This window comes from Hydra viridissima, unplaced genomic scaffold, assembly GCF_058129835.1.
Source record: "Hydra viridissima isolate aposymbiotic clone 2 unplaced genomic scaffold, HvirCarnegie_v1 scaffold_13, whole genome shotgun sequence".
NCBI classification, from domain to species: domain Eukaryota; kingdom Metazoa; phylum Cnidaria; class Hydrozoa; order Anthoathecata; family Hydridae; genus Hydra; species Hydra viridissima.
The window spans coordinates 11,845,530-11,872,369 of NW_028324312.1; the positions used below are offsets into that span (position 1 = coordinate 11,845,530).

The 26,840-nt window shown below is 30.7% G+C and overlaps 1 long non-coding RNA gene and 1 pseudogene across 1 annotated transcript in view; one reads left to right on the plus strand and one right to left on the minus strand.

The window, feature by feature from the left end:
- Positions 1-26,840, minus strand: part of LOC149880540 (uncharacterized) — a 186,998-nt gene that overhangs the window by 116,529 nt on the left and 43,629 nt on the right. The gene's annotated exons all lie outside the window — the stretch shown is intronic.
- Positions 2,880-7,077, plus strand: LOC149880543 (uncharacterized; annotated as a pseudogene).

The following is a 26,840-nucleotide window of genomic DNA, read 5'->3' on the forward strand; positions in this document are numbered from 1 at the left end:
CCGAAATTTCAGTTTCGGCTTCGGCTTTACTGAACCGAAATTTCGATACTATCGGTTTCGGCTCAAATTTCGGTTTCGGTCGATCACTAATTAATAGTGCTGGACAATCTGCCCTCTCATCACCACGGAAAGAAAATTTTCTGATTGCACCAATAATATGTAAATAAGTAAAGCAGCCATCCTTGAATAGTTTTTTTATTGCTTAAGCTAAACCATATTTAATGACACCTTCAAACGAATCATGTGCAATACAAGCTGGTAAACCTGGTGCACAAACATGATAGGAATCTAAATTATTAAATATAGAGTCTAATGTTTCACCAAAAACAAACCGATCTTCAGGTTTTGCCTTTAAAGTTAGAATAGAACTTTTATAATGCTCAACAGAACGAATGTCATCTGTATAAGATAATGTTTGAAGCTCATTGCCTTTCATGAGACAAAACCTGAAAATATGGCCTTCTTTTGAATTAAATCCAAGTGAATATCCATCTAAAAAATGTCTACCTAAATTATCTCCCAAAATGCCAACAACACCAGCTTTATACAGCTTTATACCAATTTGAATTCCATCAACTTCAAAACTTTTTAAGTCACTAATTAGTTTCTTTAAAATCTGTAACTTGAGAGAAAGACTTCAAATCTTTATCCCGACATAACTGCAAAAGATAAATATTATTCAAGATAGTTCTCATATGAGGTGGCAAATTCGCAACAATCATTTATGTGGCTGAAATTTGATGTTTATTTCTTCCGGAACCAAGGGGATTAACTATTTCAAAACTATCTTGATATAAAATCAGATGTAATGAATTTGGGTGCTTTTGAAAAAAAGAGTTGTTTAAAAATGTTTCTCCATGAAAATAATTTGAATATACACAAGAACTTGGGTTGATATTGGCCTGTTGAGAGATTAAAGAAACAAAATTTGAGTTTTGACAAATTCTTTTCAATGTTTCTTTTATTGGAACATAATATGCGTAGCATTCAAAACCAAGTTCATTTCTTCCTAAAGAAACTTCTATAGGTCCAACAAAATTCATATTTTTTCTATAGTGTTCTTTTCTGATATACGCTGATCCCAATAAACCTTTGTCTTTTGAAAATCCAATTACAAATGGATCTTTCATTTTTACAGCTTGAATAATATAATGTACATCTTTTTAAGGAATATAATTTAACAATTTCATGAACAATATTTTTTCAGTTTGATACTGGCTTAATGTGTTTAGATTTAAAATTTCAGTCACAAAAAACTGAACTGATGTTGATGGAAAATGATATTGGCATTGCAATTTTAATAAAAATAAACCAATGTAATGAATCATAACATTACTATTAAATTCATTTGCGTCAATGTTTTCATCAATATTTAAGTGATCATGAGTAATTTCTGAAGATGAAATATTTATTTGATTTTGCTCAAACTTCATCTTGTGGATTTGATGATACCTAGATAAATGAGCAGTGAATGAAGACATAACTTTGTAACAGCGAGCACATTCTTCATATGGGCATTTAATAGAAACCTTATTTTTAATGTGTAGTTTAAAATGCACTATAAGTTCATTAAAAGGAAGTTCAACTTGGCAAGTCACAACTGAACATATTCTTATCTTTTCTATATTAACAAGGTTTTTAATTGATTTTGTAATATTGCTAACATAATGGATTCGATGTATATGTGTAGTAAAAGCTCTGAAAGAACTAAATGATTTTTGCATCCAATAACTCCGCATCGAATCTTATATGCACAACAGTGTACACTGTAATGTTGTGCATAACACTGGAAAGAAGTAGTCTTAAACTGACATAAACTACACAAAAGCATAATGACATATACAAGTTAATAATATTATTCTGAAAATAGAAAAAATTTTGAAAACATATCAGAAATATTATTAGCTAATGTTACTTTCGTATAGAAATGTTTTACATTAATTATTTTTTTATTTTCATAAAACAACATAAAAATATTGTTAAAAAAAAGTAGAAAAAATATCTCTCAAACTATATTATATAAAGTATATGTATAATATAGTTTGTAATATAGACTATATGTATAATATAGTCTATGTATACTCTCTCTATGTATTATAGAGAGATATAACATATATTGCATGGTATAAATGCTATATATATATATATATATATATATATATATATATATATATATATATATATATATATATATATATATATATATATATATATATATAAATTACTGCAATGATGTGTGCTAACATAAGTGAAATTTACATTATTTACATTATACGACATCTAAACTTTTTACAGTAGTATTTACTACTGTAAAAGTTAGAATGTAGCAGTTGAAATTCTAATTACAACATAATTATACGTTTTCATAAAAAAAGTATGTTTGCTATTATTATTACAACCCAGTGAAAAATAAAACCGCGTCCCACATGGTTACTGTGTGGGTTTCTTGTGGGAATGATGGAATTTACGTGGGACGGATTTTCCCGTGTGGTATCCGTATGGATATTTGTCACTTTAAACCCATGAAGGAATCCCACATGTGTTACATGTGGGAACCATATGGTATTTACTCACATGGGAAATCCAAAGTGGGTTTCTTATGGGATTTACATGGAAACTATGATTCTCATTTAAATCCCACAAGAAACCCACATCACATCCCACAAGAAACGTTAAATCCCACAATAAATGTTAAATCCCACGATAAATCCCACAAGAAACCCACGTTCCTTCGTAAATCCCACAAGAAACCCACAAGAAACCTTTCAAATTATATTTTGAAAGCTAGAAACTAAAAAAAAAAATGTTAAATTTTAAAATCGACATTGCGGCGAGGTTGGATTTTTATTTAGTAAAGATATTTTATAATATTTTAGAGAATGGCAAGCAAGTATGTAAGTACCACGAATAAAGTTTATCTTTCTTTATAGAAATGAGATTAAGATTAGTGCAAATTAACGTATTATTAGGATAATATAATAGTTATTTGAATATAGTTCTTGAGTATATTATCTGCAAACAATTAATTGATGGAAGTTTAAATGTTGTCAAAAACCAAGCATGCATGCATGGGACACAGCAGTGTCCCACAAAGAAATGCAGATTTGAAAGTTGAAGAATTTCCAATTTTCTTTATTAAAAAAAATTTAAAAAAATAGGGGGAGATGGGTTTCTGTAACTTTTTTTATGCTCTTAAACTTTTAACTTTAGATATAATAAGGCCCTTAAGACTTCAGGGACTTACAAACTACATTGAGGAACAAAAGCAGGATATTTATAGAAACTTTTCAACTTTTAATCTCAAGTACCACAGTGTTATTGGGAATAAAGAATCTGGGTCCTTTTTTTAAAGTAATATGATCTATATAATATATAAATATAATAATATTATTCAAAATGCATATAGTAATACATATAACCTGATATCCTGATAGTTAGCTATTTTGTCTAGGAATTAATTCATGCGCTTTTTAATTGAAAATTGAAGGTTTATTTCAAAAACTAAATGGATGAATACATTAATGAAAATAGTGTCCATCGCTAGTCACTTCTTTTGCCCATCTTCCGGCAATTTACGAATTCCGTGTCGAAAAAATGCTTCATCATTAGAAGTGATCCAATCAGAGACCCATTTTTCGATATTTTCTGAAGAAGTGAAGGCTGTCCTATCAAATCGTTATTCATGCAACCGAACAAGTAGTAGTCAGAAGGAGCAATGTCCGGAGAATACGGCGGTTGGGGTAACACTTCCCATCCGACATTTTCCATATAGTTTTTGACAGGTTTTGCGACATGTGGTCGAGCGTTATCATGCTGAAAAATGAGTTTATCATTTAGTGTGTTACCCCAATCTGGTCGTTTCATGACCAGAGTGGGGTAACACACTAGAGTGTTACCCCAGTGTTTAGAGTGTTACCCCAATCTGGTCGTTTCATGACCAGAGCTTGCTTCAAATGCATTAATTGTCGTCGATAACGTTCTCCATTAATAGTTTCACCAGGTGTCAGAAGCTCATGGTACACCACACCTTTCATATCCCACCATATACACAGCATAACCTTTGCACAGTGAATATTCCGTTTGGGTTGTGATGGACCTGGTTCACCTGGCTTTACCCAGGCCTTTTTTCGTTTAGGATTCTCGTAATAAATCCATTTCTCATCACCAGTAACGATTCGATGCAAAAATCCCTTTCTTTTCTGTCTTTCAAGCAGCAATTCACAAATGGTCTTTCTTTTTTCCACGTCTTTGTCTTTCAATTCATGTGGAAGCCAGTGAGACATTTTTTGAATCATACCCATGGCTTTAAGGCGTCTGGAAACTGTTGATTGTTCAACTCCTAACGATTTTGCAAGGTCCTCTTGCGTTTGACAAGAATCCTGATCGAACAATGCTACCAATTCTGGATCTTAAAATTTTTTCGGCTGTCCTGGTCGCTCTTGGTCTTCCAAACACAAATCATCATTTTTAAACCGTGCAAACCACTTCTGACACATTCGCTCAGCTAGAGCATGGTCACCATAAACTTCAACCAAAATACGATGACTTTCGGTAGCACTTTTCTTCATGTTAAAGTAATGAAGAAGAATCCCCCGCAAAAACACTTTATCAGGAACAAAAATCGACATTATCAGTTAAATTAAAAATAGTGTTGTTTACGCTTAAATCAAATGATTTATAATGAAAATGATGCGCAATAACAGTGATCTTCGCACCCATGCGTGGCTAAACGAAACGCTGAGACAATAAGCTAGTTTCGTAAACCATTGTCAAACCGCACAAATTAATTCCTAGACCAAATATATGTAGAACTAGTCATACATTTAATTTATAATAAAAACTTGTTCTTTAAGGTTATGCTTGAACAAATTAGTACTAAACAATTTAAATTCAAATTTTAGTTAAAGTTCAAATAAAGTTCTTATTTGTTCATTGTTTTTTTCAATATTTTTTATTTATTTGTTCAAATTTGTTAACTAGTACTAATTCTTCCTCAGTAAGATTGTTTATCATTGTTGAACATGATATGTAATACATGTCATACACAAAAATGATGCAATGAATACTTTTTTCTCTTTTACTCTTTTTAAATGATCTTAATAATGCGAGGTTTTACATTATATTTTATAGGAGTCACAAAAGAAATATTATTTTGTCAATAAAACTAGAAAAAGTGAAGACAAAATGCCTTTTGACTGCTCTGCAGATTTACCTACTATATCTCAAATTGACGATTCCGCTGTTGATTTTACAAATGAGGCAACTCACTATGAAAAAATATAAAAGTTTTTTAAAAAACTTTGTTTTTCAAATGATGAAGATTTTTTCCAAAGTTTAGAAAATTTAGGTCAAGATAATGACCAAAATTCTAACTTAAAAAATTCTAACTTAGAACAGCTTTCACTACAAGTCAAACTTATTTTATGGTATATACAATATAACATATCAAAAAATGCATTTTTAGCATAGTTAAAAATTATTGGTCCTGATAATATTTTACCCATTTGCGCTACCACTTTACTAAGCAAGATCAAATGTTCTAATAAAATTTTTACCAATTCAAACAAATCATATCACTATTTTTGGAATACAAGATAATATAGAAAATAGAATTAACGCTGGGCTAAATGCTAAATTTATTCCTGAAGGATATAAAAAATTAAGACAGGAAGTTTATGTTGATGGTGGAGAAACTCTTGTATCACTAGCAATAAATGTAGATGGTGTTAAGCTTCAAAATTGTACAAACAAATCAATGTGGCCTATACTTTGTTAAATAAACGAATCTCTAGATCAAACACCATTTGTTGCAGGTATACACATTGGTTCTTCAAAGCCAGATTCATTAGTTGATTTTTTTTTGCCATTCATTACTGATTTTAATCAAGTGTCTGAAAAAATAAAAACCATTTATCCAAAAAATAAGAATTAAAATTCTTTTCTTTGTTTGCGATGCACCAGCCAGGTCTTTTTGTAAAGATACAAAACAATGTGGAGGATACTTTTCTTGTGATTATTGTCAAGATGAAGGATCATACTGTAACGATTTTAAAAAAGTTGTTTTTTCTGAAACTATTGGTGTGCAACGAACTGATCAACAGCTTTTAAATTTTGAAAAAAACGGACATCAACTGAGAGAGTCTCCCTTAGTCACAATAGTTCCAATGGTAACATATTTCCCACCTGATCCAATGCACCTGATGTATCTTGGAAATGTGCGTCGATTGTTACTCATTTGGTGTTGCGAGATTAGAGGAAAAAGTCGACTGATCTCATCAAGTAAAAGTTTGCTGTCTAATTTTATTTGTATATTAAGAAAATATCAGGCATCAGAATTTTCTAAGCACCCACGATCGATTGATAAAATAAGTTTATGGAAAGCCGTTGAATTTAGAATTTTCTTTTTGTTTGTAGTTCCTGTAGCCCTTAAAGCTTTACTGCCTTCAACAGAATACCATCATTTTATGCTTTTACACTTAGCTATTTATGCTTTTTCTTGTAATAATTGGAAGAGTATGATACATGTTGGTAATGAAGCATTAATTAGCTATGCTTCTGGTATGAAAATATGGTCAGCATCATTTAGTCTATAATGTGCATGTGCTTCTTCATATTCCTGAGTATATTGAGAATTATGACAATTTTGATTTTTGGTCTGCATTGTGGGCAGAAAGTTATAATGGTGTTTTAAGAAAAAGATTTCGTGGCACTTCAAACCTTTTAAGTCAGGCCATAAATCGAGTTAATGAGCTTGGAATTTTGAATTATTTACAAACTTGCAGAGTGTTTGCATGGTCAAAAAATCCAAATGATCAATTTTTTTTAAGAGAAAAAGGAATTATGCAGCTCGAATCATTAGATAGTTATACAATGATTGGGACAGGTTTTTTAATGGAAAGATGTCGAGATTTTTATTCTTATCCACAATCTTTTAATTTGTTACATATTGAAGTGTATTTGCCACCAACAGGACATGTTATAAAATCTAAAGTAATTCGGAAATGTTTAGCTTTTTCATAGTGTGCCAATACTTTAATAATCTTTCCTCTTCCGTCAATTCACTATTTTGGTAAATAAGGTTGCGGTTAGTTTTATGCATCAAATATATATGATAAAATTTGACTTTGTTATAACATCCGCATTAATTTATTTTTATTTAAAAAATTTTTTTATTGATCTTATCACTTAGTAACCTGAAGTTTCTATAAACATAACAATATTTATAAAACTTATTAACATTTATCAATATATTAAAAAAAGTTACATAAACAGGGTGTTAGCTAGCTCAATGGCGCCAAGTATACCGCGGAATTCCCAATGGGTTTAAAATTCCCAAAACTCAATGACTTAAAATTTCAATAAAAATTCCTAATGTTTTAGGGAACAATAACAATAAAAATTCACAATATCGCAAAAATGCAGTATAAAATATTTTCCTGGCTAATGCCCTGATAAATATTTAGAAGTTGAGAGACTTCTCAGTAATAAATTTTATTAAATAAAGTTAATAAATGAAATGATTTTATTATAGATAAAATAAAATATTGAAGATTTTTTAAGGTGACATCGTTTTACATAGTGGAATTTATAGAGGAAGATGGCAGTGTAGATTATGTGTGCGAAAGTTGGCTAGTTGGAGAGACACGATTTGGTGGCACCATTATAAAGGAACAAAAATTAATAGGGTGAGAACCAAATGTGAAATTTCCGATGATGATTGGAGCTTGGTTGGTGTGCGTTTACTTGGAGAAGCAGTTGGTCAGTAATTAATTTAATTAAATTTCTATTTCTATATATTATAGACATTGTTTTTTAACAATTGTTTTTTACAATAAGTAGTCAAATATTTTTTTACAATTTGTTAGTAATGTTTTATTTTATGATTGTTGCAAAAATTTAGATGATGAAAAAACAGCAAAAATAAGAGCCAAACAGGCTGAAGACTCTTCTTCTTTTGAGGAAAAAGCACCAGAAAGTAGAAAAAAAATTTTACCTTCTCTTTATGAATGGAATACAATATTTGTAGTTTTAGTTTTTAAATCCGGTATATATTATTACAGAATATCATTTAAATATTTACTACTTTTACTTTCAGTTACTAAGTTGATATTACTAAAAGTATAGAGCTTTATGCTTTATACTTTTTCACATTTTTTTACTGAAACAATGAGAATTAAATAAAACTAAAAATATATGAATTTATTATAGCAGATCGACTTCAGAAAATTCAAAAGGACTAAAAAATAAAGCCAACAGTTTATTTTGTCCTTTTCATCAGAAATGTCAAGTAATTTTTTATATTTTCTGTTTTATTTTTTATTTTATTTAGGCAGTAAAGTAGACATAGCGACATTTGATATGTGGTTGAACTTTTCCAATTTAGATTTTAATGAAAGTTCTTTGAGCTTTTCTCAAGTTACCTCTGGTAAAAAAATTACAATAAATGATGATGATGATGATGATGATGATGATGATGATGATGATGATGATGATGATGATGATGATGATGATGATGATGATGATGATGATGAGGATGATGAGGATGATGATGATGATGATGATGATGATGATGATGATGAGGATGATGAGGATGATGTTGATGATGATGATGATGATGATGATGATGATGATGATGATGATGATGATGATGATGATGATGATGATGATGATGATGATGATGATGATGATGATGATGATGATAATGATGGTTTTTGTTTTTATATTTCAGAGTTTCCTTTTACAATAAATAAAATGTTGCCTCCATTAAAACATCTTAATAAGGAATATTTCTTAATAATCATTTTGATTATTATCTATTCTGTTGTTTATTTTATACAATATTATTTACAGTTCTAATTCAAGCTGTATATCCGCTAACAATCAAATTTCTAAGCTACATTCACAAGGAAAATCATCCGATGCATATCCTGCAATAGAAGGTATATATGTATATATTTATATTTATATATTAATTGTATATTTATATATTATTAAATGTGATTAGAAATCACTTAAAATTGACTCTTCAGAAAAATTTTTTTATAAGAAGAGTCTTTATTGACGAAACATTTAGTAAAAAAAGTGAAATTAATTAGTGAATTCTAATATATATATATATATATATATATATATATATATATATATATATATATATATATATATATATATATATATATATATATATTAGGGTGATCCAAAAATGACCAAAAAAATTTTTTTTTTACTTTTTGTTATTCCTAAGGTCTAAATGTGTTCATTTATGAAAGAAAACATTGTACCAAAAAATCAGGCAAATCGGTTAATATTTAGAGGTCGCGCTGGGGCCATCTTTATACTCCTCTAAAATTAGAATTTTCAAAAGTTCAGTAAAATATTGACCTTCGTTTTCTGTACACATTTCGGTTATTTACCGTTCGATTTTAATAAAATAAAAACGAAAATAAAGCTCTTATTACGCATAATAATTTTTGTTAAACAACATTTCCTTTTTAAATGCATATTAAAGCGGCAAATAAATTGCAAACTGAGCCAAATTTCATTACATTTTATTATATTGGTTTATTATATGGTTTAGTTCAGTTCGAGACTTTATCGAGAGTGTTGTGTTTCCTGAAATAAAATTACAATAGTTTATCTATTTTGCTTGACTAATAATATTAATTACAGTATTTTAAGAAAGTGATATAATTGCGAGTTTCAACGAAACTAATTTTGTTTGGAAATATAGGTGACAACAAAATATATTTTCATTCATTCACTGTATTAAAAAAAATTTAAAATGGCTGCAGTCGCAAAGTCAACACGCAGTTCTACAGCAAAATGGTTAATTGGTCAACTAATATCAATGCTTTCCCATCTTAAGCTTCCAAAGATTTTGGAAGTATTAAAATGTTTTTTCTTCCACCATGAGGTGAAAGGATTGAGTATACATGAAAGTTCGGTAACAGTTATCAAATCAACTTGTGAAATTTGGAAAAAAGCTAAAATTCCTACAATTCGAAAGGATAATGCAGTTACAAGGCTTGAAAAATTTCATAAAGAATATACGGATCTATTAAAAGACAGAAATAAGAAATCAGCTGTTGCTAGAAGCAAAGTAACAGACTTTGAAAAGAGAATTATGAAACTTTTTGATATTGCGCCAACTAATGTTTTTGATTTAATAAAAGTTGCTGAAGATCGCGATTTCCTCATAGATTAACGAGATGATAGAAACATGGTCTTGGGTTCCATTGATAAAGATGATGCAGAGAAAGAAGAAAATAAAGTTTGCAGGGAGATAAGTTTGGATAAACGTTTGCAAAAAGAAGCGTTAAGGAAACAACGCTCTGAAGAAGTAGTTGTTCTTGAGAATTCAACTTCGCCTTCAAGTTCTGCTTGTAGCGATTATGATGATATCGTAGTTTTGAAAGGAAAAGATGATGTTGCAGAAAGCTCCGGTCTGAAAAGGAAGCGTTCTATAAAAAAAAATTATTACCCCTGAAGTTGTCGCTTCCTTAGATAGAGGAAAAGTAAGCAATCGTCTGGCAATGCGAACTATAGCAGCTAGAATGCAAAGTTTAGGAGCTCCCATTGAAGAGTTCTCTTTATCTGTTACTACTTTTCACAGGGCAAGAACTGATTATTGTGAAACTCATTACAATGAAACGAAAGAAAATTTCAAACCGGATGTACCTCTCGTAGTTCATTGGGATGGAAAAATGATGGCAGACATCGATGGAAGTGAAAATGTTTAGCGCTTGTCAGTTTTAGTAACCAGGCGTGGTGTTGAAAAACTTCTGGGAGTGCCAAAAACTTCCTGATTCAAAAGGAGAAGCCATTGCTACTGCAGTTTTAGCCTCCCTCCATGAATGGGACGCTTCGAATCTTATTAATAATCTCTGTGGCATGTCGTTTGATACCACAGCTAGCAATACAGAATCTGAGAAAGGTGCTTGTAATTTACTTGAAGAAAAATTAGGAAAAGAACTATTGAATTTAGCTTGTCGTCATCACATTACTGAAATTATTGCAGGATCTGTGTTTAAAATTTTATTTTCCAACAACGTCCGGACCAGATGTTGCTATTTTCAAACGATTTAAACAAGCCTGGAAGAATATCAAGAAAGATGATTTTAGCCCAACAGTGCAAGATGAAGAAGCTGAAAGATAGCTTTCAAACGTCTAGATTGAAAAAAAATCGTCTATAATTAATTTCTTTAAAAAATGTTTGCAAGACTCACAACTACGAGATGATTATAAAGAACTTCTTGAATTATGTCTAATATATTTAGGAGAGAAACCTCCTAGTGGAATAAGATTTAAAGCACCTGGAGCCTTCCATCATGCTCGGTGGATGGCAAAACTTACTTATTCAATTAAAATATGGTTATTTAGAGATCAGTTTAAAATGGTGCAACATGAATTAAACGCAGTAAGAGATATTAGCATGTTTGGTGCGTTAATATATGTTCGTCGGTGGTTTACTGCACCACTCAGTGCCTCGGCCCCATTTAATGATTTAGATTTTCTAAAAAATATTGAGGAATATCGTGAAATGAATGAAAATATAGCAACTGCTGCAACCAAGGCAATGAAGCGGCATCTATGGTATTTAAGTGAAGGACTTATATCTTTGGCCTTTTTTAGTGATGATGTAGAGATTGAAGTTAAAAGAAAAATGATAACTGCCCTTCAGCGTCAATGCGTAGACAATAATAGGCCATCAAAGAAATTAGCAGATATTACAAATGTAATGAGTAAATCCCTTGAGGACTTTGTAACGTGTAAATCATTTTCATTTTTTAATTTCTTAAATATTGACATTTCCTTTCTTGAAGAAGATCCTTCAAACTGGAAAAACAATGAGTCGTATCCCGACTCTAAAGAAGTAGTGAAGTCTCTTAAAGTTGTTAATGATTGCGCCGAAAGAGGGGTGAAGTTAGTACAAGACTTTAATGCTGTCTTAACAAAAGATGAAGAGCAGCACAAGTATGTGCTAAATTTAGTTGCAGAAAACAGGGCTGTCTTACCAGATGAAAAAAAATCAACATTGAGTGCTAAACAAAACAGGCGACAATGAGCAGCTGTTGTTGTTTAATGTTGTTTATTAAAAATTATTATGTGTAATGAGAGCTTTATTTTCGTTTTTATTTTATTAAAATCGAACGGTAAATAACCGAAATGTGTACAGAAAACGAAGGTCAATATTTTACTGAACTTTTGAAAATTCCAATTTTAGAGGAGTATAAAGATGGCCCCAGCGCGACCTCTAAATATTAACCGATTTGGCTGATTTTTTTGGTACAATGTTTTCTTTAATAAATGAACACATTAAGACCTTAGGAATAACAAAAAGTAAAAAAATTTTTTTTGGATCACCCTAATTTATATATAATTAGAATTCAGTTATTAATTTCACTTTTTTTACGAAATGTTTCTTAAAAAAGACTCTTCAGATAGAAAAATTTTATACCGTTTGGATTAAAATATATGTGGATTTAAGATCTATAAAGATCAAAAATGCTGCACATTTAAAACCCTAAATGGGATAAAGTAGCAAATACAAGTTTATAAACTGGTATTTTCTATTTTATTCCATTTAGGATTCTTAATGTTTAGCATTTTTGATCTTTTACATGTGATCTTTTCCACCTACTATTATTATAACTATCATGACAAAATTTTAACAAATGTTAACAAACTATTATAACAAAATTTTATAAAATTAAAAAACGTGTTGCAAAAGGAGTTTATTTTAGAATAAATGCTATTAATAAATACATTTAAAATAATTATTGAAAATATTATTTTTTCTTTTACGATTTACACGCCGTCTTTTGCCGATTGAATTAATTAAGTATATCTCTTCGGCTTGCATAATACGATATGGTTTTTAGTAACTTCTAACTTTCTTCAAACATTTTCTTAAAAAGAAAATGTTTATAAATATATATATATATATATATATATATATATATATATATATATATAGAGAGAGAGAGAGAGAGAGAGAGAGAGAGAGAGAGAGAGAGAGAGAGAAAGAGAGAGAGAGAGAGAACAATTTTAATAAAGAAACTTAATAGTCGAGCAATTTTAATTATTAGCCAGGTTGAAGCACTTGCCCTTTATATCACAAATAATTATTTCCTAATTTATTACTTACAATGACTAACGTATTATGGGTAATTGAACCCATTTTATGGGTAATAAGCTTGAACCCATGAAGAGAATCCTGAGAAAAAGTGATCAATCAGGATAAGTCGTTAAACAAAAAAACAAAAACATGTAAAAACCTAATTTACAATGATGTTGACATTGTGAGCAATAGAAACTGGATGCAAAAGTATCTATATTTTTTTGTCACACATAATATAATATTCTGAAATTAATAAACAAATATCTAAATTTCCATAAGTAAATTTATCCTATGAACATTGTCTACATCTTATTTTCATATCGTAATCATATATATATATATATATATATATATATATATATATATATATATATATATATATATATATATAATATATATATATATATATACAATCTGATCATATATGAGTTAGCACAAGCGACATAAAGTTTGATACTGTGAAAAATATTTTTTTTTTGTTATAATATTTTATGAATATTTATTTTATCTTTGTTTAGTATTGTTATTTAACTAACTTTGATTATTTCTCAGATTACTAATGATTAATATATAATATAAATGTATCATTATGGAAACTAGACATAATGATCGATATATAAAAATGATATTAGGAACCACACCTGGTATCAACAACAAGGAAATCAAGGGACATAAACTACCAACAAAGAAGCACGTAGTTCTTTGCCTGCTTGCAAACCTTGAGGTTTTAAACTTTCATGATGCATTATCTCTTACAATTGATAATGTCCTGAAGCATTATTTGAAGTCAAATATCCCTCCAATAAGTGGAAGAAACAACATTGGCAAAATAATTAAAGAAGAATATAATGAATTTATGGAGTTAATGAAACACAATGAAAATCGAAGACATTTGGATAACCCAGGAATCAAGAAATTTATGTCAACATTAAATGCTACCATGAAATTTTATAAGAAGTCTGTTCTCCAACATATGGAAGTTCAAAAACGACATAAAACAACAAAGGAAAAAGAATCCATCAATGTAGACATTGCTTTCATGCAAAGCATGATAACTGACAGGAAAGCATCTTATTCAGGAATTGACAAAGCCCATTCAAAAGTTGTTGAGAAAAGGCAGAAAAGAAACAATGATAAAGCTTTTCCCAAAAGAGACCATTCGATAATGTTCAAAGAAACTGATGAGTTTGAGTTTACCAGAAGTTCTTGTGATGAATTGGTTGGGGGGACTGCTGGACCCAGCTCTGCCTGCTCTGAAATTGAACGGCGACACAAAAGGAAAATTTAATCTGGTGAACACATATTTGTCCCACATGATATTCTTAAGAATTCAAATGTTATTGCCTGGAGTGTGAGGAATAACATTAGTAATACTAAGATGAATTCATTCGTACATTTGATGATATCTGTCTGCGGAGGAGATGTTTCAAAAATAAATCTAAGTTTCAGTTCAGCCCATTGATATCAAACATCAGTACTGCCCCATATCAGCCAACAAATAAAGTCAAATGTAATCCATCTCCAAAAATGGTGGTACATTGGAACGGAAAACTAATGGTTTTCCTGGACTACAAAGACACCAATGATCGTCTACCTGTTTTAGTATCGGGAGTAAATGGAACTAAACTTCTTAGTGTGCCAGCCCTTCCAAGTTCAACCACAAAAGCTGATCTGAAACATGGTAACTTTGTCTCCGTTGCAACAAAAAATCTGCTTGTAGATTGGAAATGCGACAAAAACATCATAGGCATGGTCTTCGACATAACATCCTCGAATACAGGTTAGGCTTTAACAAAGCAGTTATTTATTAAATTTTGTGAAATGTTAATAATTTATTACATTTCAAATCAACAAATCATTTTTGTACAAACTCTAGGATAACAAATACTGTGGAGGTTTTAGTTATGGACTATTTGTAAGGCTATTAGGTGTAGTTTTATTAAAGAATTAATTAATTCACTCTTTACATCACAAGAGAGCATACTGCAGCATGTGTCTGCCTGCAGAAAGAACTAGCCCGCCCCTTGTTGTGGTTTGCATGCCGCAGGCATGTAGGAGAAGTCATGCTTAGCGACTGTTGAGATTCATTAAATATAGAAGCTTCATCTGGTCTAAACATTCAACTTTTTAAAAGGTAAGCCTAATGCTTTAACAACATTAATGAAAAAAAAGATTTTTTAATTGATTAAATAGACTTGCTTTAATTAGTAATAATGATTATAAATTTTTGCAGATTCAAGAGCCACTACTTACAACTTCCACCAGTTAATAAAGCAAACTTTTACTATCCTGAACTTCCCAGAGCAACTGAAAAGGAACAAGAAAGCTTAACAAATTGCTTCCGTAAATTCCTAGCGTTAGATTTCACTTGAGGGGATTACCAAGAACTTATGAACTCAGCCTGTTATTAGTTACAAAAGGATCCGAACCTCAGAAGTTTAGTATGAAGCACCCTGGAGCTTTGGACAAAGCAAGATGGATGGCAAAACTTCTGTACACTATGAAAATAGCATTATTGTCCGGAAAGATAATTGAGCAGTTTCCCAATTCAGAAGTTGGAACCAAAAATCAAATCAAGAAATTAGAACGTTTCTGTGTGTTTGCTGTAAGTGTCTACGTGCAATGGTGAATTAAATGCCCACTTGCAGCTGATGCCCCAGTCAACAATTTGATTTTAGTCAAGAAACTGAAACAGTTTGCATACCATGATTCTATAATTGCTGGCAAGGGAATAAAAGCTCTTAGCAGACATAGTTGGTAAATGAATGAAAAGCTGGTTCCATTGGCTCTTTTCTCACAAATGGTATCTGACAAAGACAAAGAGAGTATGAGGCTCCGGCTTCTTCAATTTGAAAGTGCTGGAAGTACTACAGATCGTGTTGGAGCATCCTTTGGAAAGCCTAACCTTAAACCAATTTCAAAGGAGATTAAGTCACTGAGTGATTTGATTGGCCCTGGATCAATGAGGTTTTTCCATATTGTGAATGCACTTTATGAGTTTCTTCAAATACCAGCTAATGAATGGGCAAAACTGGACGACTTTCTTGAACTGAAGACAATTGTTCAAAGTCTTCAAGTTATCAACGAAGCTGCAGAAAGAGGAGTAAAGCTATGTCATGATTTCTTGGGTGTAACAATGGACGAAGAAAGGTTTCAAGATGTACTCCAAGTAGTTGAAAGTTCGCGAAAAAAAGTTCCAGATCAGCAGAAGCTATCATCTTGTTCTCAAGAGAAGTCGCAGTTCCTAGCACTGGATGATGATTGATGATTAAATACATAAATGAGGTTTCGATTTTTATAATAAACAAGGAACATTGTACATGATATTATATCATTCAATGGAAAATATTGCGTTTTTCATCCATTAATTTGTATTTTAGTCTATGAAGATGAAAATTTAGTAATATAACGTAATCTTCAATTTGATTGCGCTGGCTCAATTTTTTGAAAATCATAAAAAGACATATATTTCCGCTGTATATATGATGAAACACAGTTGCAAAATTTTGAACAGCGATTTTGCAAAAAGTTGGGGCAGCTGGGACGCTCTAATATATATATGTATATATGTATATATGTGTATATATATATATATATATATACACATATATGCATATATATATATATATATATATATATATATATATATATATATATATATATATATATATATATATATATATATATATGGGCAATTCTACGCAAGTGACGGTCGTAACATTTGACCCTTTTTTAGCCATTAAAAACTAACCAAGAATGGTACTCACATGAAAATTTCCAGAAATGTTAAATACTATTATATAATTTAGTATGCAAAAGTTAAATCATTCAAGTTATCAACTTATTTGAAAAATCAACTTAACGTAGCGTGACGGTCGTAACGCTTCCCAGCCAACACGGATAGCTTGGTCCCATATGGGGTCTTGATGAGCCGATACTTGGGAGCCATGTAGAATAACTATGTGGGGCCCATGTTAAATTTGCCGCGGGCTCCAACTGGGTCCCATGTGGGCTAACCACGCTTCGGCGAAAATTGTTAATCCTACTCTTTCATTTGATTTTTCTTTAAAAGATACTTTAACGATACTTTATTTACGCTTTTCTGTTGCTAAGGTTACTTCATTATAACTAAACATGACTTAGCATGTTAACGCGTAGACTAAGTAGTTAAATTTTAAGTCAATACATGACGTAAGTCAAGCAAATTGCGCATAAATTTAGTTTTTAAAACAAGTTCGAGCCACTTTGTGTGAGACAGTTTGTTTGGTTTGGGAAAAAAAGCAAAGCTTTTGCATATCATCGGGAAACACAAAAAATATGCACGGATGTTGTAAGTGGCTGTATTGAGAATAAAAAAAATTATTCAGCAATTGCCCAAAGACCTCACTCGGTTGGCACGGTTACCGTCGCGGTCTCGACTTCCCAAAAGCTACTTTCCTAAGACAAAAACATACAAATTTGTTACTTTTCGTTGCATTTAGAACAGTTATATTAATTAATTCACTTTAACTGATTACAAAATGATAATCCCCTATAACTCCAGATTTAAATTTTGTGGATAAATCTTTCCATACCAGGACTGAAGATAACTTTTAAAACAGGAAAATTTTCAGCTTATTACAGATGGATACAAAGAAATTTTACAACACAGTTCTGCAAATTTGTTGGTATAGTTTTTAAGGGGAAGAGTTCTATTATAAAAGCACTCTTTTGTAATTCACACCCTAATAAATGTAGGATTTTCATAACAAAGAGATTAAATATACAAGAGACTTATCACTAATTACCTACTGCCTTCTCAAAGTCTTTTTTAATGACCTCAGCTGTTTTTTGGTTTCCTTTAATTGCCTCTGAAATACAAAATGTAATAAAACTGTTAACAAAATTAATGGTGCATGTAATTGATTTAGCATCCTTAAAAGTGTTTGTTTTTTTAACTCTGGAAAGTGAGGAAAAAAATAAGGAACTCGCATAGAAAGATACCATGGTTATTACTCTAAAACTATTTAATTTATAATATTGATTGAAAATTCAAATTGAGAGAATCATTGGAGTGTTAATTAGATAAGATTGCACTTACTGTACACAGTATCAAAAAGACGGGTGGAACCAAACCCTTTCTTGTCACCACGACCAAAAAAGTTAAATTTCATGGCTAAGTTGTTGCTCATTACAAAAGCCATCATCCGCTTTGTTGCTTCAAGAGTATTGCCCCCAATATCAGCAATAAAATTCACCTTAAAATAAATTTAAATTTTTCTATGAAAGTAGAATCGTAGTCCTGCTATCATTTTTTAAATTAATTTAATCAAGTTCTCAGACAGAACACTTTGATTTATATTTCTCATTGTATATACTGTATCATCATATTCATCTTATCATTTATACTTGCCCTCAGAGGTTTACATGAGCACACAGTTTAATGATGGGACAACATGTGTCTTCTTAGGGGCTTTGTAGCATGTACAATAAACATAAACTAAAAATGGGTAAGAGATCTGTTTTATTTCATGAAATTCACAAATGGTGGGTGGATAACTTATTTAGACAGAATCCATAGATTATGTTTAATACTACTACCACACTATTCAAGAAATTGATGTCATCAAGTTTTCCTTCCATTAATGTAAAATCTTCTTCTGTTAGCAAAGGAAAAATGGCTCCTTTTGGAAGTATTGCGACATTTTGAACTGGTTGTTGACTTCTAATCATGGTCATTTTTATACGCTGAGTTTCTTTAACTTCTTCTAGCTGTCTTAAGACTCTCCCGAAAAGGTTTTCAATTCTATTGAGCTGACCTGAAATATATTTCTTTAAGATAAAAAAAAAAATTATAGCCTTTTTTAACAATAAATAGTATTCTTTAATGTATTACAGATTACGAGGTAAAAGACACCTCATTTAAAAAAACATAATTTTGATATGCATAACAAAAGACCATTTGCCAATCCTGCAGTTCAGTATTATAATGCCATGAGACATAATTTAATACATAAAATTGTTTTGTAAAGGAACAAAATCTGCCACAATATCAAGACCAATACCTACCAGTTGAATCATTGAGTAAATTTGAAGGTCTTGCAGTGTACAGTGTTTTAGAAGGACGAGGAAGGTTGAAGTTAGAAGGTCACTGAGAACTAATTAGTGAATGTGATGAAACCAAAGAGGATGATGCTGACAAGGGATAACAAGGGATGAAGGACTTTGGAGGTGAAGGAACCACAATGTCATCGTATTCAGACTCAGAGTCTGAAGGCAGTACTCTTTTGTTTAACTTAGGCCTGAAAAAGGATCAGCAAAAGACATACTTAAAGAATTGCTGTTACCTCAAACAACTTAAAAAGTCATCTTAAAAATAACAAAAATACTTTTCTAGTAAGAAAAGTATGTGAGAACGATGAAGGATTCATCAAGCAAAAACAAATACATACTTTTTTAGCCAGTTTACCATAATTGCAACACCATAAATAAAACTAGGGTAAACAAGAAAAAATTTAAAGAACATTTACATTCTCTCTTTTTGCAGCTCTGTATCTGTCGTCTAGATGTCAGAGGTAGTTTCTGCTTTCTGAAGTTTCTCACGTGCCCTTTCATAGTTTGCTAAATGAAAATATATATTTATTATTATGTACACTTTTTAATCTAAATTTATATTTTAGTTTTAAAATGAAAACAAATCTAAATAATAAAGAATAAACAAAACTTAAATACTTGCTTTCCCCAAGCACCTGATGTTAAATTTGCTCCAAGATTTTGTTGGTGTTACCTCTTTAAGAACAAATTGCTTGATAATTGCGCCAGCAGGTGGCTAGAAGCAGACATCCTCCTCCTTTGAGACAAACCATTTTGAGGTATGAAGGCAATAGTAAATGTCGCTACAAACTCAACAATGGCAAAGAGAACCATATTTTGCTAGATATAAAACAATAAAAAATATTTACATGAATATATCTGTATATGAAAACATTATAATATCATAAGAAGGGATTTTGTGAAATTAACAAAATTACAGAACAGGTAGACCAAAGCATAAAACATTACTGACCAAGAAGTAATATACATGCTTTGAGTGAGATTGGTCAATCACTTGTACCAGTTTTGGTTCCAAATTTAGAAACAAAAAAAAAAAAAAAAAAAAAGAGAGAATAAGTATTAGGTGAAATTGTTTGTTGAAAAATAAATAGATCAACTAAAGAAGAGAAGAAAATAAAGCTAAAGAAAAAAACCAAACTTTGCTTTTTTAAAAATGATGTACTAATACAGAGAGAAATTAATCCCAAAAAAAACACTTAATTAAAAAAAAGTACTGAATTAAAAAGTAAAAAACAAAACTGTGGATATGTGAATATGAAAGTAGAGAAGAAAAGATGCAGAAAACTGCCACTTAAATACCTTAAGCAAGAACTATACTTATGACTCTATGGTTAGGCAAATTAAAAAAATTACATGATTGATGCTGGCTCAATATACAAGTAAAATTCAAAGATACTTTCCATTGTCATTATATACCAATGGCATAGCAACATAATGTTGATCAATAGGGATTAGCATGTTTTCTAGTCAATAAATTGGCTGAAGCCACATGTAATTGGTCTTCAAGGTCTCCTACTACATAAATTCCAAGTGAAGCTGAATCCAGTGGGTAATCAAAAAAAGATGCCATACTACAATATTTCTGATGTACAACCAGAACTTCGTTTGAAGGATTAACAAGGATATTCTTTACTGCAATGATTGTACCACTTATTTCAAAACAACCATCTTGTTTAGATTCAGAAACCAAAAAATGACCTCTATACTTCTTAAACTGATAACAATTATGGTAAGTGTCAGGTATTGGTCCATCAAAATGAGATTTCTTACAAGATAATTTTCTTACGCCTTTTTTTCCCTCCTCAGCCTGTTGTTCAACAGCTTGCTGCTTTTCTGCACAGCAACGAACTATCTGGGCAATAGGGTTCTGAGGTCGTCTTACTAATTTTTTTAAATAAGCATTGTAATTCTCAAAAAGAAAATATCAGATGTTGTTTAAGGACCCATACTTTCGAACATCTTGTACAATATGTGTCAGACTATGTGCATTATAAACTAAATTTTGGATGCCATAAGATTTAACAAGCCCTTCAACAAAAGATTTAAGAAGCTTTTTAACATAATTATACACATCAGAAGTGGGTTCATTACTTAAAAGAAGTCTTATTGATACAGAAAGGATCATGGAACTTTTGTATATCAAAGGAGGCAATCTATTCTTTAATACTATTGGCCCTGTATATAATAAAAATTGACAGAATTCAGTAGCTTTCCATTGTCGAAATTCAAAAAGTGATATTGGTTTTCGTGCAAACTCTGTTGGCACATGGGATCTAACTGAGTTAAGTTGACTTGATGTGATATTTGCAAATGCAGCACAAATCATCCCAGTTCCCTTACCAGGCATCTAAAGGTGAATAAGTTTCTTAACCATACCAAAACACACAAGATGCATATAATCTAAAACAAACTGACTAACAAGACCAATACCTGTGTCATGTAAAGGTACTTGCCATAATGATGCCCATCATCAATAAGTTCATGGAATCGAACATCAGTTCTTAAAGGGGAATCAAATTCCGGATATATAACACAATTATTATGGTACTCCCCTTTTTGTGAACATCTCTCACAGCCATAATACCCTGTTTGAACCTTGGTACATTTCAAAAATGCTTCTGCAAGTGCATCACAAATGAAAGCATTAGGTAGAGCAACATTTATATACTTACCTTAAAAATATATGCCTGTTCTCACCACTGTAAGCATATCATCAACAAAAGCCCGTAAATAATCATTTACAGAATTGAATGAATTATTAAAAAAAAATTAAAAAAACCCGCGAAATGTTGTAAATAAAAATTTACAGCATTTCGCAATTTTTTGAAATTAGTTACTCATAGTTTCAAAAAAAACTTTAACAAGTTTAGTAATAAAATGAATAATCAAACTGCAAATTAAAACAATAAACAAAATTGATTTATATTAAAACTTGGTTTAAATGATGTATATTGTTTGAAATGAATTAAATCGTTCGCGCTTAAACTTTTTTTTTCAAGTCAAGAAGCCGTGACGTACTTAGTAACATGTTGAAATGGTGATCTAAAGCACTTTAATGTTTTTTTTTTTTTTTGAAAGGATGATAAAATATGTATGAGTGTCTTTACTTTTACCAGGGTTGCAGTTTTAAAAAGTTTGATACGAAGCATAGAAAAAACTTTTCGAATTTTTTTTGTGACGGTCGTAACGCCTTGTTTTCATTAATATGATCTTCTTATAGACCTAGTTAGAGTTCGTTTTTATACAAAATATCATGCTTAATATTTAATTTTGCCTTTTAGTCAAACTTAGAAGTAATAGTTATTTAAAAAAATAGCACTGAATATTTTTTTCAACGCTTCATAACATGACAATATATAAACGTCAAAAAATGCTCGTATAACCCTTACAACTTTAAAACTATGTTATATAAAAAAAATGTATCTTGTAATTTTTTAACGTGGTGCAGTAGAATTTTCAACATGGCGTCTACACAAAAGAAGACGAACTTGACTATCAATAAAAAAGAACTTGCTCTAAAAGATTTGGAAAAAGGTCTTTCATTCTTAAATGTTGCCGAAAAGTTCATTGCTCCTCAAAACACTTTAACTTACTGGATTAATCATAAAGAAGACATAATAAGCATGAATGTCTCTGATCAGTTTGGAGCAAAGAGGCAAAAGTTAAGTTTTGGAAAGCAAGATTCCGTTGATAAAGCTGTTTATAAATGGTTTATGAACGCACGTGAACAAAATGCACCGATTGGTGGAAAAATTATGAGGGAGAAAGCTTTTGATTTTGCAAAGGAACTCAACAAAACGGATTTTGATGCTTCAGAAGGGTGGCTAGACAGGTCGAAGAATAGATATAATGTTGTTTTTCGAAATACTTCTGGCAAGGAAAGGTCGTGTAAAAAGGAAATGATAGTAAGTTGGGAGCAGATCCATTTGCTCACAATCCTGTCAAGGTATGAATTGAGGGATATTTACAACATTGACGAGTTTGATTTATTTTATCAACAGTTTCCGATGAAAACCTTTCATCTAAAAGGTGAACAATTTGCCGGAGTTAAGTTAGCGTTACTTCTAAAAGTTTCTCAAAAAGACGTTCTACACAAAAAAAAAAAAGGTAGTTTTAATTGCCAATTCTTTTTCTAAACAAAATATCAATAAATAAATAAATCTAAGTGGATGAAAAAAAAATGTTTGTTTAAATTTTGCATAACAATTAGTTTTACTTATCAGTCTTTTCACTTACCAGAGCAACAAAAACTTTTGCTACGAGTTATTGGCAGCTTCTTGTCCATTGACGTAAGCGCTATATCAGCCTTCCTATGCTTCTTTATTTTTTACTACTTCTCTGTAGCTGTTTTTTTTTTTTTTAGTTTCGCATAACTGCAGGTTATTAAAAGTTTGTAAAAAAACACAAATGTTTCTTTATCTTCTAATTGCAACAATGCTGTATTAGGGTACTCTCTAATTGCCGTAATACTATATTGGAAGATGAATAGGCCAAGAAGAAAGGTTCAGTGTAATTTTTTAAATTTTTTGGTGAAAAATTCCAATGTTAAACGCAACCCTTGAACCAACCACGCCCGGTCTCTCCGATTGTTTTTGTTCCGCGGGATTTAATTAACCTCTTGGATTTCACCAAATAACATTTTTACAATCAAAGGAAACAATCTAAGGAAAAATTCTTCTTATTGAAAGAAAAGGGATTTAACTTTTTTGATTTTTTTTTTTAGTCAAAGCTAACAAATGCTATGTTATCAATCAAATAAAGCGAAGTAGATGTATTGTGTCGAAAAAAATAACTTTTAGTAATTTCGCACGTGAAAGTTACATTTTTGTTTTCCTAAAAGCAATTGAGTTAATTGATGAGCATTGCTTTTCTGCGTTTTCCACTGTAGTTTAACGAAAACTTGTGATGCCAAAGTTTTTTATTTATTTTCTTCATTGGGAATTGAATATAGTTTGATTCATTTTAGTTGTTTAATAATTTTTTATCATTTCAATTTCTTAGATTATTATAAGATATATAGACAAAAGTAAGATCAAAAGACAGTGTTTAATTTCAGAAAAGATTTATCAAAAATAAAGATTTTATCAATATTTTATGGAAAAAAAGAAAAAAACAAAACTAAAACAAAATATTTAAACGTTTTCTTGAAAGAAAAAGAAATTTAAAAGTTATAACACTCTAAACAAATGCTCATAAATCAACGGACCTTTTAAAATATAAAACGCTTTATATTATTCCCAAAGGAAGTATAAAGGGTAATCAGCAGATATGTTAATCAGCAGATATATTAAAACATCACCTGTTTTAGCATATCATCATCAGTTGCGAACAAGGAGGTGGATCAAATACAGGGTTCAACAGTGAAAGTTTTTTAAAGTCAAGGCTTTGATTGTTTGGAAAATTTTCGTTGCTTTGTAGTTAGATATTTGCATAAATAACAAATAGATTTTTGATGGGGAGAATGATTGTGGAAATTTCAGTGATGATTTTTCAAGTGAGTGCGGTAAATGTTTTAGCCTTAATATTTAAATTTAAGAGCCAAAGAATAATTCTTAAAGTATGTCTAGCGATGAACTTGACTTTCCTATAATTTAAGTATAGCCACGATAGTGGTCTAGTTCACTGGCTTTAGAGCTGGTAATCAAAGACTTGCATATGGAGATTGGGTCGCCTGCTATATGTGGCAACATGGGTTATGAAAAAAAAAAACACTCACTATAAGATTGCTGCCAAAGCAGGCTTCACTGCAGTGAAGTATTTTATGCGCAACTTGGTCATGAAACCAATTGTTATTGCCCTGAACAATTTGACTATGTGATGTGTAAACTAAGGTGATGCCCAACTTTATATGTATATATTTTGGCGAAAGGCCATCAAGTTTTTCACCAAGATTACCTTTTTTTTTTGTTTGGAAGGGCTGCACTCAACAGCTCCTGTTATACCAATGTCTACATTGTCATAAGTACACTTCGTTATGTCACTTATGGAAGTTTAACTGGAGGAGACCACCTACTCAAAGCTGTTATAAAGCACATTGACAGAACTCCAGAATGCTAATGCCATCCCATATCTACTTCAGCGCATAGCTCAAAGCAGTCCATTGAAAGTCACAAACTAGTGAAAATTGTTCTGGGAAAGGAAAGAAACTATAGCTGGGCGCAATAACTTTTTTTTCTTTGTGTCAAACTTAAGCACCTTCAAGCAGACTGTACACAGCTTATGCAAACAGCTTCTTTACAAGGAATATAACACATATACAGAAATTTATTTTCTTGTTTATTTTTTTAATTTTTATTTTTATAAAATTTTTCAAAAAGCTTTACATTTTAACTTGTACTTTAAAGGTTAATTTCTTTACTTGTTGTTAAATAAATAGCAAATCAGAGTTGTCCAGTTGGCTTTTTAACTTACAAGAATCAAAGATGCATATTAGCTACATTTCTTTGTGATGGAGAAGATGATTGTTATGATTTAAGTGATGAAACTCCACCAGTTTGCCATATACAACCAAGATACAAAGCAGGAGGTCACCACTGCGAATCAACGACAGCTGTGTTCCTCAGGAAGTGGTTTGTGATGGTATTGAAGATTGTGAAGATCGCTCACACGAGCGACATTGCAACTCTACACCTTTATATTTAGGGTTTCAGTGTGAAAAAAATGTGATAGATATAATGACTGCTTTTTTGGTAATGATGAGTCAAGTTGCGGTTTTGTCTGTAAACCTGGTGTTTAAGGTTTGAGTTTAGTTTTATTTCAAAGTAATACTTACTTCAGTATAAAGAAAATTATTGGATTCTTTAGAAAAATTTTTAGTAAAAAAATTTTTTTTATTTTTTGTTTAGATGTCTTGATACACTTCTATGCTTCAATTAATCTGGTTTTTGTGATAAAAAGTAATATTGTCGCGACTGGTTTGATGAGAGTCCATTTTGCAACCAAGATGAGTGAATGATTGAGAACAGTGGTTGCTCTCAGATTTGCAAAGAGCTAAATTTTTTTAGGGAGTGCCTATGTTATGAAGGTTACCAGAAGAAAAGTGCAAATATTTTGGATCCCCATTGCATAGGTAATTAGTGTTTTTTTTTGGGCTTAAAAAGGCAGTTAAAACAGATATTCTTTTTATTATGAATTATTAAATGTCAGTTTAGATATTTGCAAAAGAAACTTATTCAAGTAATAATCAAAACAAATCAGTTACTGTAATCATTGTTGTCAATATAATCTCTTTTAAACCAGTAATTTAGTTGAAGTTAGTATTTTCAATGACAAATCTTGATTAGATTATTTTACAACAATAGCATTAAATTTAGCATCACATTGCTAGATGACTGGCTGTGCTTTAAGGAAGCAAGTTTAGAGTGAGTTATCAAAATAGCTTGAATAACTTGAATGGTTTTGAGTTTACTTCCATTCCTTATTATTATGAATTAGAGTATTTGGCGCTAACTCACCCCACTCCAGCCTCTAACATCCTTAAACCTATAACGTATCGTTAAAGCATTATATTTTTTTTTTTTGCTCAATCATAAATTAGATAAAAACTTTTCAACAGATTTTGAATAATTAAATTTTCTAAATATCTATATTAAATTTCCATTTATTATTTTCCATTTATTCCAATTTCTTG